The sequence below is a fragment of the Alligator mississippiensis genome, chromosome 3, assembly GCF_030867095.1.
Source record: "Alligator mississippiensis isolate rAllMis1 chromosome 3, rAllMis1, whole genome shotgun sequence".
NCBI lineage: Eukaryota > Metazoa > Chordata > Crocodylia > Alligatoridae > Alligator > Alligator mississippiensis.
The window spans coordinates 66,472,483-66,481,891 of NC_081826.1; positions in this window are offsets into that span (position 1 = coordinate 66,472,483).

Sequence of the window (9,409 nt, forward strand, 5' to 3'; positions counted from 1 at the left end):
TCTTCTGGAATATCATGCAGGTTACTTAGCCTTGAGCTACTTTTTGAGACAAAGGAGTCTGGCCTGGCAAGGGCAATTTAAACTTTAGTATGTAGTTCTCAAAACTCATATAAGCACATCTACTGCCAGTCCTACTTTCACAGTCAGAGGCCACCTATACTCAGCATTTATCCACCTGATCCACACACAAATCCTTGTTCTCTGCCATCAGCAGTGTACATGCATCCGGCCCTAATGCTTCACAGGAAAATATTCTAATGTAACCTGAGGGCTTCCCTCCAAGGAAATTCCCACTTTTCCTTTTTACTTTCTGAGCAGTCATTTCCTAGACCAAGTTTTTCCTTGGTTTGAACAGTCTCTACAATGCTGCAGCTAGTAGAGACATAAAGCAGTTGCAGTAGTGGCAGAAAAGTAAACTTGCTTTTATTTTGCATGCAGAGGCTGATTCCACAGCACTTACCTCTGTAAACAGCCCCAACAAAGTCATTTTTTAAGTAGTTAATGTTTGTATAAAGTGCCAGATTAGGAGCTTGGGAGCATCTCTTTATCTTCCGGACAGAGTAGCATTTATTATCTTCTATTGTTTTATGTAGAGCATAACATTTACAAACCTTTCCTCTCATAAGGAAATTGCAATTTAGGGTCTGATTCTGAAATGCACCAGAGAGCTACAGATCTCTAGTAAGAGGTGTGGACACAAGAATAACAGTAAATGCTTGATTTTAAAAGACAGGGTCCTAGTAAGTGAAGTAACTAGATTGAGACTCATGCATAGAGAAGGCCTGGGATTTTAAGATCTAAAGATATAAAAAATGATTTAGGGTTGCTGTTTGTAGCCATGTTGGTCTACGGACGTAGGCAGACAAGGTTCTTTGGGTAGATGCGATATCTTTTATTAGACCAGCTGAATAGTTGGATATACTGTTCTTTGCCTGATGACTTGCAAAGAACAATTTTTCCAACTATTTAGTTGCTCTAATAAAAGATATCACATCTACCCAAAGAGCCCTGTCTGCCTAAAAATTGACTGGAACTCATAGCCCTAGCAATGGGAGAAGCCTTGTAAAGTACATGAAGTAGCACCCCTAGAAGGATAAACAAGATGAGGAAAAAAAAGGACAGATCAGCAAAGAATGCTACATCTTTGAGATCAAGTGAATAAAGTGAGAATGGCCTAATAACAAAAGGTTTTTCAGCCATGTAAATAAAAAGAGAACAAGGAAAGAAGTGGGCCTGAAACACACCAAGGTGTTAAAAGATATTAAAGATATGTGTACCCCCGGTTGAAAACCCCTGCCTTAGGAGAACTCTAAAGCTAAATGGAGCTTTGCTTCAATTTTCAGTAAGAATTATGATGTTGAGCACTGCAATAATGTCAGGATGGATACTGGAAATAAAATATGGAAACGGAAATTATCTCAACCAAGATGGAAGCAAAGCTCAAAGTTTACCAAACTCAAATCAGGGGACCAGATAATTTTCATTCCCAAATTTTGAGAAATTGCCACAGATCCAGTTGCAAATATTTGCAATAAAGCCATCAGACTGGAGAATAGCAAGCATACTATCTATATTTAAAAATATTTTCAAAGTGATTTTGACAAAGTGATTTAGTCTGACCACACTACTGTGAAAAGACTTTAAAAAAAATTGGAAGGAAGGAATAAATAAAGACATGAATGTAAATGAAAAATAGGGTAATCTGATATTTTTCTTTGATAAGAAAACTGACTTTTGAAGCCAGGGGTGGCAACCTTTAGGACCAGGGCATTAAAATAATGCCACCTAGCCAGTGCTTCTGACCTGTCTGTTAATACCACCATGCATGTGAATCCGCACCACTGCCACAAAAACCCTACCTGCCTCTAAATCCTTACTGATATCCAGGCTTTATGAGCCAGATAAAATCAGTAAAGCTACATGGGAAACTGTTAGTAAAAATGGTAAGGTGGATAAAGAAGCAGCTGAAGAGGGAGATGACAATGGGTAGTGCTGAATGAATTATGTATCTGAAAGGAAACTGTTAGTACATTTCCTCAAGGATCATTCTTGGGACCACCAACATTTCATATTTTCCTTACTGACCTTGACAAAAAGCATGAATGTGCTGATGAAATTTGCTGTTGTTAGAAAGCTGAGAGTCATCATCAATAGAAAGGAGGATCAGGATTATATGTAAGAAAAATTGGATGTCTAAGGGTTACAGAAACAAGAATGGGATGTAATTAAATAACAGAATGCAAGGCCATACACTTAGGGACCAATGGGGAGAGTTTTTGCTACTTTCTGGGGATTCATCTCTGAAAAAAATGGAGGAGAGAAAAGACCTCTGTTCACTAGTTGATCACAAGATGATTATTATGAACTGTCCATGTGGTGTAGCTATTTAAAAGACAAATTTTATTCTATGATGTAAGTCTTCCATCTGAACTGGTATTACCAGTAATAATGTCAGTGTCAAGCCTCTGATGACACCTCATTTGAATTAATCTGGTCATCCAAGCTCAAGAAATATGAATCCATACTGGGAGAAGTATGCTAGAAGTGTGCTAGAAAGGCAGCTGGCAAGCCTTCAGGCTGGGGTGGAAGGGGTTGGAGGGAGAGCTGTAAGTTCCCCCCCACCACAACTTAGATACAGCCTCTTTGCTACAACAAGCAGGTATGAGGCTTCCACTAGTTGTACAGGCAGCAAGGAGAGGGGAGCAGTGCCACTGCCTGTGCCTGAGACTGCATCCTTTCCAAGAGCACCAGCCATAACCTCCCCATCCCACTACCACCATGACAACAAGCAGCAGCACCAGCATGACAGTCTCCTCCACCCCCATTTCACGTCCCATGCTGAGCCTTCCAGTGCCGGAGGAAAAGCTGGAGCTGTATCTGGATCTGAGTGCCCTAGCAAGGGAAATTTTGAGAAAGGAGGGGAAATCAGCTGAGTTTGTGCTCCACACCCCTCAAATTTTCCCTAGAAATTTCTCCTTTCCCAGAAGGCACTCCTTTCCCAGGTCTCCTTTCCCAGAAGGCACTTCAGAGGAGGCTGAGGTAGAGGTTGCAGAGACAAGTGGCTCAGCTGAGTCCGCTCCTCCTGTTGCTGTGCCTTTGCCTGCTGAAGAGGGGAAAATTGCAGCATCCACACATGCACCCACAACTGCACTGCAGAAGTGAGTGGGTAATGTGGTCTGGGATCATTTTGAGCTGGCAGATGATCCCACATATGCTATCTGCCTGCACTGCTGAGCCAAAACCAGCCGGGGCAAGGGAAGAAAACACATGAGCACCGTGGGGATACTGATGCATCTCCACAGGCACCACCCTCTTGCCCTTCCGCTTCAGCCTGGCACCAGCAGGAGCAAGCCCAAAGGGAAGTCCCCCTCTCGCTCCAAAGCTCCCGGCCCCCCAAAGCAGAGACAGGCTACCCTGGAACAGTGAGGGAAAGGCAGACAGAAAGGGAGGCATATTGCAAGGCCAAGCAAGATCACCCAGAGCATTGGGGAGATGATTGCTGTGGGTGGCCAGCCCTTCTCCCTAGTCGAGCAGCCAGGGTTCAGGCGGCTCATGGCGGTTGTGGTGCCAGCATACCAAGTGCCCATACTCACCACCTTCAGCAGGAAGGTGGTGTCCTCCCTGTATGAGGCATGCAGGGAGTACTTGGAGGAGCTGCACAAGGCAGGTCCACAGGTGGCCTTACAATTCACCTTGGCCATTGGGGGCAGCCGGGGTGGCGATCATGCCTACCTCTCCCTCACAGGGCACTGGTGCAACCAGTCAGGCTGTCGGTGGGCTCTCCTTCAAGCTGAGGTGATGGATGAGTCCCACACAGCAACAGAGATCATGGGGGCCATGAACTGCTTGGTGCAGGGGTGGCTCGTTGGACAGGGCGAGCTCACCTGCAGGTTCATGGTCACCGACAATGGGGCCAATATGCTTAAGGCGGTCCATGATGCCAACTTTGTTGGCATCTGCTGTGTGGCACACAAGTTGTACCTCATTGTCAGGGATGCCTTGGAGAGGGACAGGGCTGCTGGTGATGGTGCCAGCACCACCAACAAGCTCATTTTCAAATGCAGGAAGGTGGCAGGCTACTTCCACCAGAGCATCAAGTGGGGCAAGATGCTGCGGGACAAACAGGAAGAGGTGAGCATCCCGCAGTGCAAAATCATGCAGGATGTGGAGACTCGGTGGAACTCCACATACCTGATGCTCAAGAGGCTGGTAGAGCAACTTGGGGAGATTGGGATCAGTGGCCCCCTTAACAGAGCTGAGTAGGATACCATCTCCCAGATCTTGCTGGTCATCAAGCCCCTCCTCGAGGCCACTGAGACGCTCAGCGCTGGCGATGCTTTCCTTAGCCAGGTGATTCCTGTAGTGAGGGAACTTCAGAGCCAAATGGAGAGCTTCCAGGGGATCAATGTTCCTGGCTGGGGCAAGCTACTGTGGCACTGGTGAGGTGGCTGAAGGAGGGCATCAGGAAATAGCTTGATCCCTTGTGGTTCAGTATAGTCCACATGATGGCCCCATGTGTGCCCCTTGGGTGAAGGGCAGCATATTCATAGTTTCATAGATGTTAGAGTCGGAAGGGACCTATTAGATTATCAAGTCCGACCCCCTGCCCTGGGCAGGTATGAGTGCTGAGGTCAGATGACCCCAGCCAGGTGTCTGTCCAATCTCCTTTTAAACACCTCCAAGGAACCTTATTCCACGTTTTGGCAACTCTCACTGTAAAGAATTTTTTCCTGAAGTCCAATCTGAATTTGCTTTCTTCCAGTTTGTGGCCATTATTTCTAGTTACCCCGACAGGCACCCTGGTAAACATTGTATCCCCTATTTCTTGCTGTCCCCACCTGATGAGTTTGTAGGGGGCCATGAGATCACCTCTCAGCCTCTCCCAATTGGTCCACATAGGGTTTTTTCTGTAGGCCTTTAACGAGACGAGTGGCCCTCCTCTGAACCCGCTCCAGGCCATCCACATCCCTCCTGAAGTGCGGCTGCCAGAACTGGACACAGGACTCCAGCTGTGGCCTGACCAATGTCGCATAGAGGGGAAGTATCACCTCCCTAGACCTGTTTGTGATGCACCTACTTATGCAAGAAAGGGTGCAGCTAGCTTTACTTATTACCTCCTCACACTGGTGACTCATGTTCATTTTGGAGTTGACTACGACTCTGAGATCCCTTTCTGCAGTTGTGCTACCTCCCAGACTGTAGGAGTGTTGATGATTCTTCCTCTCCAGGTGCAACACATGGCACTTATCCTTGTTAAACTGCATCCTATTCTGTTTGGCCCATTTCCCCAGCCAGTCCAAATCAGCCTGGATTCGCTCCCTGCCGTCTAGTTTGTGTACCTCCCATAGTTTGGTGTCATCAGCAAACTTGGACAGGGTGCTTTCTACTCCCTCGTTCAAGTCACTAATGAAGATATTGAATAGTACTGGTCCCAGGACAGAACCTTGGGGGACTCCGCTGCCCACATTTCTCCAGGAAGAAATCGACCCGTCCACCACCACTCTCTGGGTGCATCTGATAAGCCAATTTTCCACCCACCGGCTTGTGTAATAATCTACATTGCAACTGTTTACTTATAAGAATTGGGTGTGACACAGTGTCAAAGGTCTTTTTAAAAACTAAGTAAATAACATCTACCTCTATTCCTTCATCCAAGCATTTTGTGACCTAGTCATAAAATGAAACCAGGTTAGTCAGGCAGGATCTGCCTGCTATGAACCCATGATGATTGCCCCTTACCATCATTTTTCTTGCTGGTTCCCCACAAATATGGTCCTTAACAATTTTCTTGAAGGTCTTGCCAAGGATAGAGGTGAGACTAACCGGCCTATAGTTACCCGGTTCCTCTTTCTTCCCCTTCTTGAATATAGGGACCACATTGGCCCTTTTCCAATCCTCCAGGACCTGTCCTGAGCACCACGAGTGCTCAAGCAGTTGTGCCAGCGGCTCCACTATGACTCCAGCTAATTCCCTAAGTAACCTAGGATGAAGATCATCAGGACCTGTTGACTTAAATACATTTCAACCCCTCCAGGTGCCCCTTTACTAGGTCAGCTTGTACAGTTGGTGGGTTGGTATCTATACTGGGTTAACCTAAGGTCCCAATGGGATGTATATTTGTATTCGTATCCAGGAACACCAATGCAAATAAATCATTTAGAAACTCTGCTTTGGCCATCCTATGTTATCAGTTGCCCTAGTTCATCCTGAAGGGGCCCTAAGTTACCCTGCACCTTCTTTTTGTTTCCCATGTACTTAAAGAATGACTTTTTGTTATCCTTAACTTTTGCTGCCAGCCTAAGCTCCTGTGACAGTTGAAAATTATGTCTGTGTGATAAATGTGCTTGCTGAAGGCTCTATGAAGATTAGACCAAGTGTTTTTCTGTCATTTGTTCAAATATTAAGCTATATGTTGTTGCTAAGAATCTAATTAAAGTTTAAGATGTAGTAAGGCCTTGTATAAAGTAAGGCCTAGTAAATTTAGCAAAGCCTTGAAGTAGTAAGGCCCTCTGGCATAGTTAAAATTAACCTTATCAAAGGAATGCAAAGCTTGTACTGCTATTAGTCAGTCTAAGGACAGTTGAAGTAAAAAGAATCTGAATGGCTGTAACTTATCAGCACAGCTCAGAATTAGAAATTGGCTGGCACACAGAAAACATTCAGAAGGAAGATACAGCTCTGTAAAAGGGATTAATTAGCTGTTCACCTGGATTAGCAGGACGATGGATCTCAAGGAGCCCAAGGACTGAATACCAGGGTCCTTCCCGGTACCTCTCGGACAGCGCTGATCGGGACGCCTGGCTTCGCTGAGCTTTGTGGAAAGAGAAACTTGTACATCAGGTATCAGAGGGGCCTGCCAATATGTTGCCGATGTGAATTATTATTGTCTGTCATTATCTGTTTTAGTATACTACGCGTAGTCGTGTTTTTGTTAAGTCAATAAACCTTTCTTACCTTTCTACCCCCTGATCACACTCTCAATCAATCTTGAACCCTCTGCAGGTGGCTGGGACAGCTCCATTTCCACTTTGGCTATCCTCACTGTTTCCCTGCAAGCTTGAGCCAAGCAGGTATACTTCTCCTTGGTGGCAGCCCCTTGCTTCCATAGCCTGTAGGCCTCTCTTTTTCCCTCCAGGCTCTCCTGGATTTCCCTGCTCCACCAAGAGGGTTTCTTTGCTTTTTTGCCCCCTTTTATGTGTACTGGGATGGTCCTTTTCTGTGCCTGCAGGATTAGTCCCTTGAGAAATGCCCACCCTTCCTGGACTCCCATCTCTCCAAGGCTTTTACCAGTCAGTCCCCAAAACCTGAATCAGTGGATGGAGGTGCTGGTGAAGAGAGTCAAGGAGGCAGAACGGCAGAGGTAGGGGGACGTGGAAGACAGGGATCCACTGTCCCATGCCAGAACACCATCCACCAGCCAGTCTCTTCCTCCACCACAGGCACTGCCAATGTGGGCCAGGGGCATGGCTTCCATGGTTGGGTCTAGAGGCACCAGATCCCAGCATCAGGCAGGTAGAACTCAGGCCTTGGTGGCTGCCTATCTCACCGAGGATGTGGAGCCGCTGCTGTGCGATCCCTTAGGCTACTGGGCAAGCTGCAGCCAGATGTAGCCGGATCTGTCCACAGTTGCCCGGGAACACCTGTCCTGTCCACCAACAAGTGTTCCAAACAAGAGGGTGTTCAGCATTGCTGGGGGTGTAGTGACACCCCATCACACCTCTTTGGATCCTGGTTTGGGGGAGCAGCTGGTGTTCCTGAAGGTGAACCTCCTGCTGCTGGGGTTCCCCAAGCTCCAGGTGCAGATGGAGTGAATGCCACTCTCCTCACTCTGCCCATACCTATTTCCTTTTTTCATTTTTTTAAAACCATTTAATGTTCCACTCTCAGAGCTGGAAGGGGCACTCACTACATCACCAGCCAGCAGGGGAAGAACATATCCCTGCTGAGCTCCTGTGCCAGGATGAACTTGGGGGTATGGACTGGGACTATGGGGAAGGAAGAGGCCCTAGGTCCTGGGCATGGCCACTAAAACTGCACTCTGCCAGGGTCGGGGAGGCCTGGTGGGACTGCGGATGGTGCAGCAGCCCCAGGAAATGCCAGGACTGAGAATCCCCCTGGTGAAAGGCAGGTAGGAGGTGCCATAACCTCCAGCTACCACACGCACGCACACACACAGTTTTGGCTGGGGAAAGCCCAGACCTGTCACATCTTTGACAGGCCTGAGGTTTGCTGGTTACAGTGTAGTTGTGAGACTCCAGGTGAGCTCAGCTTAGCTACCTGGGATGCCAGCTTTCGGGTTGAAAAACCCTGTCAGGCTGAGGAAGCACCTGTAGTTGGTGTGTCTCCTGGTCCTGCCTGAAAAAAATAGTAAAGAAGCCAGAGGCTGGCATACAATGGAGGCAAGAAAGCCAGTCAGTGAAAATGGAAATGGAGGCATCAGGGGGTGAGGGACAGGCTGAGCTGGTGGTGGAGAAGGGGGATGTAGCAGCGCAGGTAAAAGCGGAGAGGTACCTGGGATGTCAGATGTCTGGCAGGTTGCAGTGTGTCAGAATTCCACTGCCTATATTGAGTTCATGACTTTCTGTACCTAGGAGGTTGATGAAGTGCAGTTCACAACCCAGTGCCCCTCACTCCTGACCCGATGCTCCCTGCCCCCAGGTCATGTAGTCCAACCCCCTGCTCAAAGCAGAACTATCTGCAACTAGATCATCCCATCAAAAGCTTTGTCTAGCTGGGTTTTCAAAACCCCCAAGGATGGCGCTTCCACCACCGCTCTGGGTAACCTGTTCCAGTGTTTTGCTACCATCCTAGTGAAAAAAATTCTTCGTAATAGCTAACCTAAACTTCCCTTGTTGCAACTTGAGACTGTTGCTCCTCGTTCTGTCATCTGCCACCACGGAGAATAGCCTAGATCCAACCTCATGTATTCCCTTTCTTATGTTCATATTCTCCGTTTCATATATTCTTCTTGCATATATTCTTACCACCCACATTTGGGTTGTGACCCACGGGTTGAGAAACGCTGCTCTAGATCAGTGGTTCTCAACCTTTTTTGTACCAGGACCCATTTGTAAACATCTATGGCCAGTCCCGACCTGCTGCCCCCTATTGTGTGGGGCAGGGGTTCATGTGTGGGGCAGAGGGTGGGCGTGTGTGGGGCATGGCCATAGGCGATTAGTAGAGGGGATATGGGGGGGGGGGGTCCCCTGCCACCACTGCTGCCAACAGCTTCTGCAGGTGCTCGTGAGCCCCGTCCCTGCTGCTGACTTCTGCCAGGTGCCCCCCCAGACTCAGGAGGCACCAGTCGCCCATAGACATGGGGGCCCCAAGCAGCCCTGTGCAACCTGGAACTCTGACAGCCTGCTAGGGAGAAGCCACAGTTCCCCACGTTTTTCTCAGTTTTAAAGTT